This window comes from Natator depressus, chromosome 7 (genome assembly GCF_965152275.1).
Source record: "Natator depressus isolate rNatDep1 chromosome 7, rNatDep2.hap1, whole genome shotgun sequence".
NCBI lineage: Eukaryota > Metazoa > Chordata > Testudines > Cheloniidae > Natator > Natator depressus.
The window spans coordinates 78651988-78669917 of record NC_134240.1 but is presented as its reverse complement, the minus strand read 5'-3'; the positions used below and the strand labels follow the sequence as shown (position 1 = coordinate 78669917).

Genomic DNA, 17930 nt, shown 5'->3' with positions numbered 1-17930 from the left:
AATACAAATAAATCTTTAATATTCATTGATTCTATTAACTTTTTTCTACTGATTAAGAAATTAATCAATCAGAATACAGAGATCGCTTCTTAAAACCAGTAGCATATATTAGCTGAATGTTTTTTATAACGCTATTATGTCATTTTATATTGGACAAAAGTATTCTAATGAATATATATTCTTGTTTGTTTGTTTTCCAATAAGAATTATATTGTAACACAGAGCAAACAGAATATTCTTGCATTTAGAAGAATGTATTTGGTCTCTTGGTGGTGAAACGTGGTTTGTGCTGATGACGCAGAACTCTGTGTGGCAGAGGGAACTTGATTTTTGAATCATGGAATTGCTTGACTGTCGGTCTACGGCACTTGCTAACAGCAATCTCCTCAACCTTCATGACCTGAATAGAGTGAGCATGGGCATCATGGCGGGCACCAGCACTTGTCAAGTTCCTGTATTCCCTGTACATGTTGTGGGTTCCACTACAAGAATCATAGCGTAGCCTGATACCAAAGTTTTTCACCTGCAAAGAGGACTTTTCAAATACCTGTCCACAGTACACAATTTATCCAGAAGATTTCTTCATCTTCTTCAGCTGAGACACAAAGTACCAGAAATGGGACTTGGCAACAACATGATTAGGAGCAAAGATATGCATCTGGTAGAGGGATGTCGTTGGACATTTAGGAGTAGGAAGGCATCACCCAACAACTTTGTATTCCCTCAGGGTGCCCGAAGCCTTATAGGCGTTTATATTTTCAGGAAAAAGGAAATAACCTTCTAGAGAATTTTGGCAGTTGGTACTTGATTCCAAGATTTGGAGTTGGTTGTCCCATACATTTTTATTCTGACCTCCCCACTGCTTTCAGTGGGGAGTTCTGCTTAAAATAGATGGCAAAAGATACCCCTTTAGCCTTCTAGTTTGATTGCTTTTAAACAAAATCAAACAAATAATTTGTAATTAAACCGAATGGATAGCTTTTTACAACAGTGCTTTAAAGTAAATCACTTACATTTTTAGATTGATGTGTGACCCATGAGATACATGTGTAATTATTCTGTTTATAAAACAGAAAAAATTGGACAATCTATGTTGACCTGCTGAATGCATAAATCTGTTTTATATTTTCATTATATGAAGCCTCCTTTTAAATTGACAAAATAAAATTAAGTTGCAGTTTGTACATCCCATTTCTGTGCAATTAAAAGATAAACCATACAATACTATATTTTTTAGTTTGCTTTGCAAGTGCACTGTGACTTGATGGGCCATCATAGATTAATTGGCTATTACAGTGATCTATGGCTTTAGTAGTTATTCATCAGTGACTTTCATTACACAAACAGGAGCGAGATAATCTGTTGCAAATGTATTTTTTCTCAACTGGTCCCTAAACATTTGAATATGCTTTTTATGTATGAAGCTTTAGGTTGAAAATATATACAGTTGTGAAATGTTTTTACCACTGAAATAACTATTAATCTACATTTTGGCATGACTGACTTACTCATAATAAATGAGACAGACTGGCAGTCTGTTATTGTCCCAGGGTGAGGGCACTGCGGAGCCATGCCTTTCAGGGAAGCACCATAACCCCCAGCACCTGGGGGAAACCCATTTTCTGTGATATCCCTTGGGAAGGTGTACCCTGCACTCCCTTCTGTAGAGAGACAGCTGCATTGGCCAGTGTGTGGTCCTTTTGTGGAGCTGGCATTAACAGACAGGAGTTGTCATGTTCAAGTGAAAGTCCAAGACTGCATTTGTTACTAGCCCTTCATTTGTGTCTTCCCCTACCTCTGCATTAGCAACTTACAATCCAGTCCTATCTATTTACGTTTATTTCTCATTAATGAAGGTTATTGGAGCATGGCCTATTAGTAGAATAAGTGCCCAGATGGCTACAGAATAAGCATTTTCAGATCAGTTGTGTTGCACGGCTAAAAATTATTTGTTGCACGGCTAAAAATTATTATTATGTTGGAGTGCAACAGTCAAACAATAAATGTTCATTGTGGAGTGCCACTGACTGAACACAGTTCTCAAAGAGCAGATAGACACAAAAGCTATGGGATCCAATTGGCATGTACATGCCTAGATGCCAACTTTAAGAATTATGATTCCAAATGCCTTAGGCACCTGGCTCCTTGTTGCTCTCGATCCTAATAGAGCCGGCAGGTGTTGAAATGTCTCTAATATAAACTAGAGTCAGGCTGCCACAGAAATGGTTGGTTTGGGTCCTTAAGGATGTAGTTTTTACATATTAGCTTTTGATCATTACTTGCTGTTTTGGGGGGGTCCTTTTGGGAGGTCCTTTTTCTTTATTGGCATACAAATTACATTTGAGAACAACATTCTTCACGAATCCCTCATGACCACTGGCTACTATGCCATTTTATTTTTAAAAGAGGTGGTCCCAAAAGCCCATGCCTGTCTTTGTCAAGAATTGATGAACTACCATAAGCACCACAGAAAGCCTGATACATGGGTCACTTGCACATCCATTTTTCTTGGTGAATTATTAAGCTATTAAACTACAGCTATCTCAGTTTTACACCATCCCCTTTCACTGTGTGCAAAGGATGAATAGCTTCACTAAATTCCATTATACTAAAGAACAATGAGAATAGTGTATCTCTGACTTTAGGACAATGAAAGCAACATTGGGACTCTGATTGTTTTGTTGTGATTAGTTTGTTGTGATTATCATAGAATCATAGAATATCAGGGTTGGAAGGGACCTCAGGAGGTCATCTAGTCCAACCCCCTGCTCAAAGCAGGACCAATCCCCAATCAAATCATCCCAGCCAGGGCTTTGTCAAGCCTGACCTTAAAAACTTCCAAGGAAGGAGATTCTACCACCTCCCTAGGTAACGCATTCCAGTGTTTCATCCTAATATCCAACCTAAACCTCCCCCACTGCAACTTGAGACCATTACTCCTTGTCCTGTCCTCTTCTACCACTGAGAATAGTCTAGAACCATCCTCTCTGGAACCACCTCTCAGGTAGTTGAAAGCAGCTATCAAATCCCCCCTCATTCTTCTCTTCCGTAGACTAAACATTCCCAGTTCCCTCAGCCTCTCCTCATAAGTCATGTGTTCCAGACCCCTAATCATTTTTGTTGCCCTTCACTGGACTCTCTCCAATTTATCCACATCCTTCTTGTAGTGTGGGGCCCAAAACTGGACACAGTACTCCAGATGAGGCCTCACCAATGTCGAATAGAGGGGAACGATCACGTCCCTCGATCTGCTCGCTATGCCCCTACTTATACAGCCCAAAATGCCATTGGCCTTCTTGGCAACAAGGGCACACTGCTGACTCATATCCAGCTTCTCGTCCACTGTCACCCCTAGGTCCTTTTCCGCAGAACTGCTGCCTAACCATTCGGTCCCTAGTCTGTAGCGGTGCATTGGGTTCTTCCGTCCTAAGTGCAGGACCCTGCACTTATCCTTATTGAACCTCATCAGGTTTCTTTTGGCCCAATCCTCCAATTTGTCTAGGTCCCTCTGTATCCTATCCCTGCCCTCCAGCGTATCTACCACTCCTCCCAGTTTAGTATCATCCGCAAATTTGCTGAGAGTGCAATCCACACCATCCTCCAGATCATTTATGAAGATATTGAACAAAACCGGCCCCAGGACCGACCGCTGGGGCACTCCACTTGACACCGGCTGCCAACTAGACATGGAGCCATTGATCACTACCCATTGAGCCCGACAATCTAGCCAACTTTCTACCCAACTTATAGTGCATTCATCCAGCCCATACTTTTTTAACTTGCTGACAAGAATACTGTGGGAGACCGTGTCAAAAGCTTTGCTAAAGTCAAGAAACAATACATCCACTGCTTTCCCTTCATCGACAGAATCAGTAATCTCATCATAGAAGGCGATTAGATTAGTCAGGCATGACCTACCCTTGGTGAATCCATGCTGACTGTTCCTGATCACTTTCCTCTCGTGTAAGTGCTTCAGGATTGATTCCTTGAGGACCTGCTCCATGATTTTTCCGGGGACTGAGGTGAGGCTGACTGGCCTGTAGTTCCCAGGATCCTCCTTCTTCCCTTTTTTAAAGATTGGCACTACATTAGCCTTTTTCCAGTCATCTGGGACTTCCCCCGTTCGCCACGAGTTTTCAAAGATAATGGCCAATGGCTCTGCAATCACATCCGCCAATTCCTTTAGCACTCTCGGATGCAACTCGTCCGGCCCCATGGACTTGTGCACGTCCAGCTTTTCTAAATAGTCCCTAACCACCTCTTTCTCCACTGAGGGCTGGCCATCTACTCCCCATGTTGTGATGCCCAGCGATTAGTTACTCTCATTTTTCTAGATGACTGATTTTCCTCAGCAGGCATATACAATAGCTGAATTTCAGGACACTGTTACATTTTATTATTATTTGTATTACTGTACTGTCCAGAGCTTTCAACTCAGATGTGATCCCATTGTGCTGGGTGTTCTATATAGCAATAGCAAGAGATGAGACAATCCCAAGTCCAAAGAGTTCAGAGTCTAAATTGCTGACAAAGGGTCGGCAAAAACAAGTGTTATATTCCCCCTTTTTATAGATGGGGCATTGAGACAGATCCTGCCCCACATTGTCTGAGCGACTTGCCCAAGATCACACAGGAAGTGTGTGGCAGAACCAGGCATTGGAACCCCCATCTTCTGAATGTCTTATGCACTAGACCATTATAGATTTATGAAAATGTGGGCCAGGCCCCTCATGGTCTATTAGTATTAAACCCTACAAATAGTTCATTCTTTCAGCTTTTTGAAAAGTCACTTATTTGGGTGCCTAAATATGATTTTAGGAGTCTAACTATAGGCACCTAGGTTGGAAAATTTTAGCCTCTGCATTTTTATACCACTGCTATCATCAACACACCTAAGAGTATAAGGAGCTGAATAGCTCAGGAGACAACTAATGAGATATGGAGCTTTCACATCGATTTCTGTTTCAATTCCACCCCAGACACTGATGCCAATAACTGTTACCATCCAATAGTTGTTTCTCTTCCTTGCTGTTCAGATATCTACATTACAAAGCCACCACCACAGCTGACTCCCTTATTAGTAATCACAGCAGAAGTGAAGACAGAAGGATTGTTGTCATTCTGAGAAAACGTCAGTGGGTGCTAGCAGTTCCTACACTCTGACCACGAGGTCTGGGATTTTTCATTTTAGCTTTTCTCAATAATTCCCACACACACACATACACACACACACACACACCAAGAAAAACACTCGGTAAAACTGATCAAGCTTCATTCCTACAGGCTGGAAATGAAGAAACAGAATGTGGTTCTGTCGTTTTTATTTTGAAATATCTGGGAAATACTCTGATACTATGCAGGGGGGAGGTCAGATGATAAAAATACAGACTTTAAGGCCAGAAGGGACCATCATGATCATCTAGTCTGACCTTCTGCACATTGCAGGCCACAGAACCTCCCCACCCACTCCTGCAATAAACCCATAACCTCTGGTTGAGTTAAAGACTTCAAGTTACAGAGAATCCATCATTTGCACTAGTTTAAATCTGCATGTCCGCCATGTTGCAGAGGATGGTGATAAAACCCTCTGCCAATCTTCCTTCCTCACCACAAATATGGTGATCAGTTAGACCCTGAACATGTGGGCAAGACCAAGCAGTGAGACAGCTGGGAAAGAATTCTCTGTAGTAACTCAGAGCCCTCCCCATCTAGTGTCCCATCACCAGCCATTGAAGATATTTGCTGCTAGCAGTCACAGATTGGTTACGTGCCATTGTGGGCAGTCTCATCATATTATTCCCTCCGTTAACTTATCAAGCTCAGTCTTGAAGCCAGTTAGGTTTTTTGCACCCACTGCTTCCCTTGGAAGGCTGTTCCAGATCTTCACTCCTCTGATGGTTAGAAACCTTCATCTAATTTCAAGCCTAAACTTATTGATGGCTGTGTCAACATTGCCGCTTAGCTTAAATAACTCCTTCCCATCCCTGGTATTTATCCCTTTGATGTATCTGTAGAGAGCAATCATATCTCCCCTCAGACTTCTTTTGGTTAGGCCAAACAAGCTAAGCTTTGAGTCTCCTCTCATAAGGTAGGCTTTACATTCCTTTGATCATCCTAGGAGCCCTTCTCTGTACCTGTTCCTGTTTGAATTCATCTTTCTTTAAACATGGGGCTCACCAGTGCCTTGAATAATGGTACTACCCTATCTCTGCTGGAAATACCTCACCTGATGCAGCCTAGGACTGCATTAGCCTTTTTCACGGCTGCACCACATTGGCAGCTTATAGTCATACTGTGATCAACCAATACACCAGGTCTTCCTTGTTCACTGTCTCTTCCAACTGATGTGCCCCCAGTTTATAGCAAAAATTCTTGTTAGTCCCTAAATGCATGACCTTGCACTGTTAAATTTCAGCCCATTTCTATTACTACAGTTTTCAAGATCATCCTTGTATCTTGATTTTCTTGTATGATATTCTGGTCCTACTCCGTATTGGCAATATCTCCCAACTTTGTGTCATCTGCAAATTTTATTAACTCCCGCTTTTTGTGCCAAGACCATTAACAAAAATGTTAAGTAAGGTTGGTTCCAAGACTGATCCCTGAGGAGTTCCACTAGTAACCTCCCTCGAGCCTGACTGTTCACCTTTCAGTATGACCCGCTGTAGTCTCCCCTTTAGCCAGTTTCTTATCCATCTTTCAATTCTTGTATTAATCCCCATCTTCTCCAACTTGACTAATAATTTCCCATGTGGAACTGTATCAAATGCCTTACTGAAATCTCAAGTAGATTAGTTCTACTGCATTTCCTTTGTCTAAAAAATCAGTTCTCTTCTCAAAGAAGGAGATCAGGTTGGTATAGCATTATCGACCTTTTGTAAAACTATGTTGTATTTTATCCCAGTTACCATTTACCTCTATGTCCTTAACGACTTTCTCTTCAAATTTTCTTCCAAGACCTTGCATACAATTGAGGTCAGACTAACAGGCCTGTAGTTTCCTGGATCACTCCCCCACCTCCTTCTTAAAAATAGGTACTATATTAAAAATTCTTGAGTCATAGGGTATGACCTCTGAGTTTACAGATTCATTAAAAATCCTTCCTATTGGGCTTGCAGTTTCATGTGCCAATTCCTTTATTATTCTTGGATGGAGATTATCCAGGCCCCCCATTAGTCCCACTGAGTTGTTTGAATTTGACTTCCATCTCGGATGTGGTCATTTCTACCTCCATATCCTCATTCCCATTAGCCATCCTGCCACTACCTCTAGGCGCCTCATTACCCTTATTAAAAATTGAGGCAAAGTATTTCTTTAGGTGTTGGGCCATGTCTAGACTATCTTTAATCTACACCCCATCCTCAGTGTTAAGTGGTTCCACTTCTTTTTTGTTTGTTGTCTTTTTATTTATATGGCTATAGAACCTTTCACTACTGGTTTTCATCTCCTTTGCAAAGTCCAATTCTGCATGGCTTTTGGCAGTTCTCACTTTGTCCCTACACTTTCTGACCTCCAAGCAGTAGCGTTCCTTACTGATTCATCCCATCTTCCATTCCTTGTAGGCTTTCTGCTTTCTCTTAATCACCTGTTTGAGATGCCTGCTCATCCAGGTTGGTCTGCAACCCTTCCCTACACTTTTTTCCCCCTGCTTGGGATGCAGAGTTAGGATAGTTTCTGCAACTTTGACTTAACGTAATTCCAAGCCTCTTACACATTCAGATCTTGAATTCTTCAGTCTAGTCCACTTCCCTAATAAATTCTCTTAATTATTTAAAGTTAGCCCTTTTGAAATCAAGACCCTACTTGCTGATCTGTTTTTGTTTATCCTTCCATTTAGTTTAAACTGAATTAGCTCTCCCCAGGTCTCTTCCAGGGTCAGCAAAACTTTTTATCCCACTTGGAAAAAGGTTATCTCCTACCACCAGTTCTTCTATGAGGTCCTCACTTCTCACGAATACCAAATGTAAAATGGCATCGCCTCTTGTTGGCCTGGAGACTATTTGGTAAAGAAATCTGTCAGCTATTATATCCAGGAAAATCTTGGCTCTACAATTATTAGTAGCACTTGTCCTCCAATCTATATCTGGGAAGTTAAAGTCTCCCATAATCACACAATTTCCAGTAGCATTTATTTAATTTAAAACATTAAAAAGGTCTCTTTCCAGATCCAGATCAGATCCTGGGGGTCTGTAGCATACTGCAAACACTATCCCATGGGAACCCTGGTCGCTTTCTTCCCCAAAGTGATTTTGGCCCAAACAGACTGTTTTATCAATCCCATCCTTCTAATTTCTTTACAGTCTACCTCATTATTAATATATAATGCTACTCCACCACCTTTACCCATAGACAGAATTAGGTCCCAGTGCAGAAGCACGAAGTGCAGAGGGGAGTTTCCTTGTATCCTCCCTTCTCAAATTGTGCATCCATGTATGGCTGGTCACACCCCTTCCCTAAATGTTTAACAAACCAAATAGAAAGACAGATGGTTATGGCTGAACTGCCAAGTTTTAAACAACAATGTGCGAGTCTTACTAAAAGTGTGCTCGATGTCCAAACAAACATCGGCGAGCAAATGAGCAAACATTTTGTCCTTCAGTTCTCTTTCTTTATATATGTCCATGAAGTTACTTGTTTGCATGTTCACTGAGTTCCCAGCATGAATTGTGCCAGTGAGTTGAAGCAGCAGTGAAAGCTTTTTTTAAAACAATATTGTAGCGTTTCCTACTTTTCTCTTTTTATTGTCCCTCTCAGCATATAGAATAAGTACTGGATATCAAAACCTTTGATGTTAGCACATTAAAATATTTCTCACCGAAACAAAAGAAGCTTAAAGAAGGGGACAGAAACACCAATATTTCAACTCTTAGGCCTACTCTGTCTGTTACGGAGATAACAACTGACAAAGAAGGCCTAACGGCTGAAACACTGGTATGCCTCTACCTCTTTGCAATTGTCTTTTGTTTCTGAGTGTAGGACATTTAACTATTCTAACTGTTGAATGGCGGCATAGTGCATTTGTAAAGATTGACACCACAGCTGGTGGGGAGAAAAATATCCAAGGGAGCTTTGTCTCAGTACAGACACATCAGCTTTTAACGCTCATGAATTCCCAAACTTGTCTGTATGATTTGGTCGATGTACAGCAGAAAACCAGTATGTTGTAAATGCATTTTTTTAATGTCATATTCCCACTAAGATATTTGGGTGACTGATAAACACTTTGTGAATGTATCATGGACTGGTATCTTTCCACTCATGATTTTCTTCAAATATTCCAGAATATCAAATAGGTTTGCAAACTATGAGATTGATTCAAACCTCCAGGAAAAGTAAACCAAATTTTGTATTCAGTGGTATCATTCAACCAACTCTCACTAAAATCCTGTGGAAAGATGAGTAGCATTCTGATTGTCAATTTTTTTCATTTCAATTGAAAGTATCAAGACAAAATGTTTTGACATTTCCTAATCAAAATTTTTGGGAATTTACATTCTGTAAAAGGTTTCAAAATTTCAACTATTCATCCTATTTCAGGATGAAAAGAAATTGTTCAAATGTCACACAGCTCTACTATTAACATGAACAACTTTATTTATCTACTCTCATTTGACAACCACAGCAGATAGCCACCTAAGAAAACATAATACTGGCATGGCACCTTTCACTTATTTGAAGGTAAGCCCATCATGGGGTGTATTATTTTATTTCCTAATTTTTTTTGTCCTTTTATGATGAGTGTGTATCTGATACAACATACTGCATTCTATATCACCCCATAGTTAGAACAAGGGACTGACGGTCAGAATTCACTGTGCAGCTTTGGACATATCACTCCGTCTTTTGTCCCTCCGTGTACTCATCTAATAGATAGATAGAATTCTGCTTACACATAAAAACATACCACAAGGTCATTGAGAGGCACCGTGGTGCTGTGGTTAAAATATTAGACAGACTCAAAAGATACATTTTCATTTCAGAGCTCAGCCACTGACTTTCTGGGTGACCTTAGGCAAACCACCTAATCAATCTGTGCTTTAGTCCCCCATCTTTAAAAAAGGATAATAGTACTTATTTTTACCTGTCTTGTCTGTTTAGTCACCAATCCAGCCAATACTTATGCATTGATTTGCCTTTAAGTCAATGAGACTACTCATGTGTGCAGTTAAGTACATGTATAAGGGTTTGCATTTTAAATAGTAAAATCTTTGGGATAGGAACTCATTCTTACTATGTATTTGCACAGTGCTTAGTACAGCTGGACACTGATCTCATTTGGATGCTCTAGATGCCACTGCAATACAGATAAGGAATAATAATTATGTTTGTAAAGCACTTTGAGGTTTTTTTGGATAAAGGTCCAATATCAGTGAAACAAATTATAATAATTGCCTGCCATGGGAGAACTTCTAAACCTATGTATTTTTGAAATGTGTATCACAAAAATACTCTATGATATGGGAAAGTCAACTTCCAGAAGATAGTTCTTCTCTAATAAATACTTTTCATAAACTGTTATTTGATTAGAAAATTGAATAGTTATGATAATCCTAGGACTAGCAGAACCATAAATAGCACAGAAATGATTCATTCCTGAGAAAACATAAAGTTACAATAAGAAGGCAAAATGATTTAGACAAATGTTACGCACTATATTAAGAGATGCATATGCTGTATAACCAAAGTAAAGTATTAAGGACTCTAATGTTTTGATTTTTTAAAGATGCACAATAACCATCTGTCAATTTTCCCCCAAAAATATCCTTTACTGTGTCTGACTGAATAGATAAACACAACACATATTTCATCTGTCCCTTGAACTTCAGTGCAAGTGTCTGGGATCTGGAGAAATCCTATTCACGTTTCATTCCAAAAACATTTCAAGCTCCATTTCCTGCAAAATGCTGATACTTACCATTACCTGAACTAATTGAGAATCATTATATGCTGCTCTAACTAACATCTCCCTGTGATCTCTAAACCTCCTCTAATGTCTTGATGAGAAACAGCACATAGGGAATGTGATTGGTGTATAGAACAAACTACCAATATACAGATAAGACCGAGGAGAGAGTTTAAATTTATTATTACAAAACAGTGTGATTGGACCTTTATGACTTTGTTTTAAAAGTATATTGAGATTATGAACATATAAGTGGCTAATTAACATTGTTCTGTACATTTATATTTTAGATATAGGCTAGTTTATTTGGTATTACTCTCTTTGATCATTTATAATTTTCATTATTCATAGTAATTATGAGATAGTGCAGTGAATTTAATAAACAGAAAAACTCTTAGGTTAAAACCCATTAAGTGAATAAAACCACAATGTGTTTTAAGAATTAAGGATTATTTAGCAAATACTGCTACAAAGGAAGTTTATAAAAATAGCTATTACATTTAAATAAAAATTCCATTTAGTTATTGAACAATATCATGCAAGAATCACAATATTTAAGGAGAAAAATTTGTATTTTCTGCTTCAATTATATTCCTGATGCTAGGAAACAGTTTTATGCTATCTTTTTAGACTTTTAAATAAAATAGTTTTGGCACATGAAAGAAAAAGACAGCATAGAGAGGCCTGGGTGGAGACCGTCGAATCGTGGAAGTCAACGAATGGCTATGCAGGTGGTGACGGAGAGAAAGCTTTGGATTCTTTGACCATGGGATGGTGTTCCAAGAAGGAGTGCTAGGCAGAGACGGGCTCCACCTAACGAAGAGAGGGAAGAGCATCTTCGCAAGCAGGCTGGCTAACCTAGTGAGGAGGGCTTTAAACTAGGTTCACCGGGGGAAGGAGACCAAAGCCCTAAAGTAAATGGGGAAGTGGGACACCGGGAGGAGGCACAAGCAGGAGCGCGTGAGAGGGGAGTGCTCCTGCCTCATACTGAGAAAGAGGGGCAATCAGCAGGTTACCTCAAGTGCCTATATACAAATGCACGAAGCCTGGGAAACAAGCAGGGAGAACTGGAAGTCCTGGCACAGTCAAGGAATTATGATGTGATTGGAATAACAGAGACTTGGTGGGATAACTCACATGACTGGAGTACTGTCATGGATGGATATAAGCTGTTCAGGAAGGACAGGAAGGGCAGAAAAGGTGGGGGAGTTGCACTGTATGTAAGGGAGCAGTATGACTGCTCAGAGCTCAAGTATGAAACTGCAGAAAAACCTGAGAGTCTCTGGATTAAGTTTAGAAGTGTGAGCAACAAGGGTGATGTCGTGGTGGGAGTCTACTATAGACCACCAGACCAGGGGGATGAGGTGGACGAGAATTTCTTCCGGCAACTCGCAGAAGTTACTAGATCGCAGGCCCTGGTTCTCATGGGAGACTTCAATCACCCTGATATCTGCTGGGAGAGCAATACAGTGGTGCACAGGCAATCCAGGAAGTTTTTGGAAAATGTAGGGAACAATTTCCTGGTGCAAGTGCTGGAGCAACCAACTAGGGGCAGAGCTCTTCTTGACCTGCTGCTCACAAACCGGGAAGAATTAGTAGGGGAAGCAAAAGTGGATGGGAACCTGGGAGGCAGTGACCATGAAATGGTTGAGTTCAGGATCCTAACACAAGGAAGAAAGGAGAGCAGCAGAATATGGACCCTGGACTTCAGAAAAGCAGACTTTGACTCCCTCAGGGAACTGATGGGCAGGATCCCCTGGGAGAACAACATGAGGGGGAAAGGAGTCCAGGAGAGCTGGCTGTATTTTAAAGAATCCTTATTGAGGTTACAGGGACAAACCATCCCGATGTGTAGAAAGAATAGTAAATATGGCAGGCGACCAGCTTGGCTTAACAGTGAAATCCTTGCTGCTCTTAAATACAAAAAAGAAGCTTACAAGAAGTAGAACATTGGACAAATGACCAGGGATGAGTATAAAAATATTGCTCGGGCTTGCAGGAGTGAAATCAGGAAGGCCAAATCACACCTGGAGTTGAAGCTACCAAGAGATGTTAAGAGTAACAAGAAGGGTTTCTTCAGGTATGTTAGCAACAAGAAGAAAGTCAAGGAAAGTGTGGGCCCCTTACTGAATGAGGGAGGCAACCTAGTGACAGAGGATGTGGAAAAAGCTAATGTACTCAATGCTTTTTTTGACTGTGTCTTCACGAACAAGGTCAGCTCCCAAACTACTGGACTGGACAGCACAGCCTGGGGAGGAGGTGACCAGCCCTCTGTGGAGAAAGAAGTGGTTCGGGACTATTTAGAAAAGCTGGACGAGCACAAGTCCATGGGGCCGGATGCATTGCATCCGAGAGTGCTAAAGGAGTTGGCAGATGTGATTGCAGAGCCATTGGCCATTATCTTTGAAAACTCATGGTGATCGGGGAAGGTCCAAGATGACTGGAAAAAGGCTAATGTAGTGCCCATCTTTAAAAAAGGAAAGAAGGAGGATCCTGGGAACTACAGGCCAGTCAGCCTCACCTCAGTCCCTGGAAAAATCATGGAGCAGGTCCTCAAGGAATCAATTCTGAAGCACTTAGAGGAGAGGAAAGCGATCAGGAACAGTCAGCATGGATTCACCAAGGGCAAGTCATGCCTGACTAATTGCCTTCTATGACGAGATAAGTGGCTCTGTGGATGAAGGGAAAGCAGTGGACGTCTTGTTCCTTGACTTTAGCAAAGCTTTTGACATGGTCTCCCACAGTATTCTTGCCGGCAAGTTAAAGAAGTATGGGCTGGATGAATGGACTATAAGGTGGACAGAAAGCTGGCTAGATTGTCGGGCTCAACGGGTAGTGATCAATGGCTCCATGTCTAGTTGGCAGCTGGTATGAAGTGGAGTGCCCCAGGGGTCGGTCCTGGGGCCGGTTTTGTTCAATATCTTCATAAATGATCTGGAGGATGGTGTAGATTGCACCCTCAGCAAGTTTGCAGATGACACTAAACTGGGAGGAGTGGTAGATACGCTAGAGGGTAGGGATAGGATACAGAGGGACCTAGACAAATTGGAGGATTGGGCCAAAAGAAATCTGATGAGGTTCAACAAGGACAAGTGCAGAGTCCTGCACTTAGGACGGAAGAATCCAATGCACCGCTACAAACTAGGGACCGAATGGCTCGGCAGCAGTTCTGCAGAAAAGGACCTAGGGCTTACAGTGGACGAGAAGTTGGAATGGAGTCAACAGTGTGCCCTTGTTGCCAAGAAGGCCAATGGTATTTTGGGATGTATAAGTAGGGGCATTGCCAGCAGATTGAGGGACGTGATCGTTCCCCTCTATTTGACATTGGCGAGGCCTCATCTGGAGTACTGTGTCCCATTTTGGGCCCCACACTACAAGAAGGATGTGGAAAAATTGGAAGGAGTCCAGCGGAGGGCAACAAAAATGATTAGGGGACTGGAACACATGACTTATGAGGAGAGGTTGAGGGAACTGAGGATGTTTAGTCTTCAGAAGAGAAGAATGAGGGGGGATTTGATAGCTGCTTTCAACTACCTGAAAGGGGGTTCCAAAGAGGATGGATCTAGACTGTTCTCAGTGGTAGCAGATGACAGAACAAGGCGTAATGGTCTCAAGTTGCAGTGGGGGAGATTTAGGTTGGATATTAGGAAAAACTTTTTTACTACGAGGGTGGTGAAACACTGGAATGCGTTACCTAGGGAGGTGGTAGAATCTCCTTCCTTGGAAGTTTTTAAGGTCAGGCTTGACAAAGCCCTGGCTGGGATGATTTAGTCTGGGATCGGTCCTGCTTTGAGCAGGGGGTTGGACTAGATGACCTCCTGAGGTCCCTTCCAACCCTGATATTCTATGATTCTATGATAAAAACTCTTCAGAAACTGAATTTCTGAAAATTTCAATAGTGTAAAAATTAGAGTAATTTTAAATGTAAAACACATTAAAGCAATTCTTGGGAAATTTCTGATTTATATTATAACAAATAATTTTACTTATGTATTCCCTTTCCCTCCTGCCAATTTGCGTGGATATCTTACAGCAGAATAAAAACAAATAAAATATCATTCTCTTGAAACACAAATAAGGGACTGGTCTAATTTTAAAGTGGGAAGGAAAGGGAAGCTGATAAATATAGCTCCCAAACTAGCCATTTTAAACAATTTTATGGAGGGTAAACAATGGACAGCTAATAGGTGTGGTTTGTTTTTAATGAAAAGGAATACAATACATTGTATTTCAAAGGTGGTACAATTTCCACATAGTAGCATACACCACAGCAAAAGCAGGTTCCCCGTCCACCACAGGCAGAATGGTGGATTCCTAAAGCCGTGAATGGCACATGAGTTCAGATTATCATTCAAAACAAGACTCAAGGTGCGGGATTTAAATATATCCAGAGCCAACCAAATTAAGGAGTTTAAAAACCAATAGAGCCAACTCAAATGAATCAGTGGTTGCATAGGCAGACAACACAAATAATTTAGGATGTGCACAATGTCTCTATGCCAAAGCCCACTGAAGTCAACTGAAGGAGTTCCACTGACTGCAGTAAGCTTTGGATCAGCCCAATATGATCACAATAGCTCAAACCATGCTATTTCACTCTGAATAAGCTTCATGTGAGGAAGTAGCCCTACTAAAAGCACCACAAAAAGTGTATTACAACAAATGAACCTGGTGGGCAAAAGAGCATGTCTTGACGTTTCAAGAGAAAAGTGAAGGCACAGGAACATAAATAAATATCACTTTTGAACCACATCCAATACATGGGAGAGATCCAAAGAAAGGACATGCTCAGAAGTGCCGCTAACATTCATAACCTAACTCACTGCATCAGAATAAATCCCCTCACTGAGTGGGGATTAGGAGGAGTGAGTTTCCTCATATACAACAGCCAGACTTTGCACTTCCAGAGTGGAGGATGAAGCAGGTTCAGTGCATCCAGAGAACAGTATTATTAAAAGCATTTTTCCAGAACAGAGACGGAAACTGTGGGGCCCAGAAACAAAACTTACATAGTTGTCAGTGTCATCAGAACACTGATGGTATTGTTGCACTTTTTTGACCCGAGATGCTAGACAAAATTTAGGGCATTCTAGTTGGGAGTACAAATTGGTAAAAATTGGTGGTAGTCAGGTATTTCTTTGGTGCAATTTTGTTTATTTACAAAGAATGTACAAAGTCATATGTCTCAACATAGAGGAAATCCAATAGCAGGAAACAACTTCTTTTGCTCACAGTGCTAACCGCACTTTTTTCAGCCTGCATCGCTGACACAAAAACCTCTCCCCAGGCCTCTTCCAGGGTCACCAACACTCTTTTTAGCTGCTCCCCCAGGCTGCGTCTCTTAGGGTATTTCTGTACTTAAAACACTAAAGAAGGTTCTCCTGTCACTGTAGTTAATTCACCTCCCTGAGAGGTAGTAGTTAGGTTGAAGGAAAAATTCTTCTGTCAGCTTAACACTGTCTATGCTGGGGCTTTGTCTACACTATGCACCTTTTAGTGACACGGCTGTGCCGGTACAGCCGTGCTGCTAAAAAGTGCGCAGTGTAGCTGCTGTTTGTTGGCGGGAGAGAGGTCTCCCACCGACAAAAATCTTCCACCCCTGAGCGGCAGTAGCTTTGTGGGCAGGAGAGCGCTATTGCCAACAAAGTACTGTTCGCACCAGCACTTTTCGTTGTCAAAACTTGTGTCTTTCGGTGTGTGTGTGTTTTTAACACCTCTGAACGACAAAAGTTTTGTCGTTCAGTTGCACTGTAGACAGAGCCTGGGGGTTAGGATGGCATAGCTACATCTCTCAGGGGTATGGATTTTTGGTTGTTGCTCTGGTGACTGAGACATTCCTGGTGAGACTGGGGCGGCTTCCAGGAATTCAGTCAGTAATAATGAATAGTTGCTTCATCACCAAGGAATCTGAAATATGATGTCCCTCAACAACTGATCCTGTCTCCCATGTTGTAAAATGTATATACAAAACTGAATTAGATACTTTCTAACTCAGGGTAAAATAATGTTATGAGCTGGACAAAACCTTGTGATGGATTGAGTTAAAACCCCAATTAGATTGGTAGGTGTGAACTCAGCGGTCAATTAACATAACGAAGCATAAGCCCCACTTAAGACAGCAGGTGTGTATGAACCCACCCAGGAACTTTTGGTAGAACATTGTTCTGCGTAGGGTATGCGTGTGTGAGAGAAGTGAGTTCTCACATAAACTCAAGTCAGATCAGAACAGATGGAGTGAGGCTGGTCTACAAAATTTACATTGGGCTAGCTACATCTCTCAGGGGTGTGAAAAATGCGGGAACCCTGGTCAGAACCTATTCAGAATATTGCTAGAGTCTAAGTTCACCTACATTTGAATAACCACCACCTGCTAGTCACCTTGGAAGGTTTGTGACTAGACAGTAGTAGGCAAACATTCCTGCATCCTGCATGTAAAAAAGTTTAGATATATTCTAATCTGTGACCTGTTTATTGGTTTTCACTGGGAACATACACTTGATTCAATAGCGTTTTCATTCTGAGTTTTATAGTTCTGTTTGGTTAATAGCGTTTTCATTCTGAGTTTTATAGTTCTGTTTGGTTAATAGCGTTTTCATTCTGAGTTTTAATCCAACTTCAACAGCCTTTAAAAATGGAAATGTCATCGCACTACTACTAGATAATACTTAGGCCTGCCATGAGTCCAGAGGACTGGCCTAGATAACCTCTCAAGGTCCCTTCCAGTCCTATAATTCTGTAATATTCTATCAAAAATAAGCAAGTACTTTTCAGTTCATATAGGCTTAGTCATAATGTTTCTCCAATGTAAAATAATCAGATACTGCCACAATTATCCATGTCTTTATCTCCTCCAGACTGGACTATTGCAATAAGCTCTACAGGGAGCTAACCCTGGAAAGACACTGCAAATCTTCAGCTAATGAAATGCCCACTTTGTAAGTAGAGATGATTGGTAATGGGAAGGTTTCCTGAGTATACATGGTGCATAGGTCTGAGTAGCATGGCTGTCTCGGGCAAGCTGGAGCTA

The 17930-nt window shown here is 41.2% G+C and overlaps 1 pseudogene; it reads right to left on the bottom strand.

The window, feature by feature from the left end:
* Window positions 1-244: 244 nt before the first annotated feature.
* Window positions 245-17930, bottom strand: part of LOC141991336 (large ribosomal subunit protein eL20 pseudogene) — a 70867-nt pseudogene continuing 53181 nt past the window's right edge.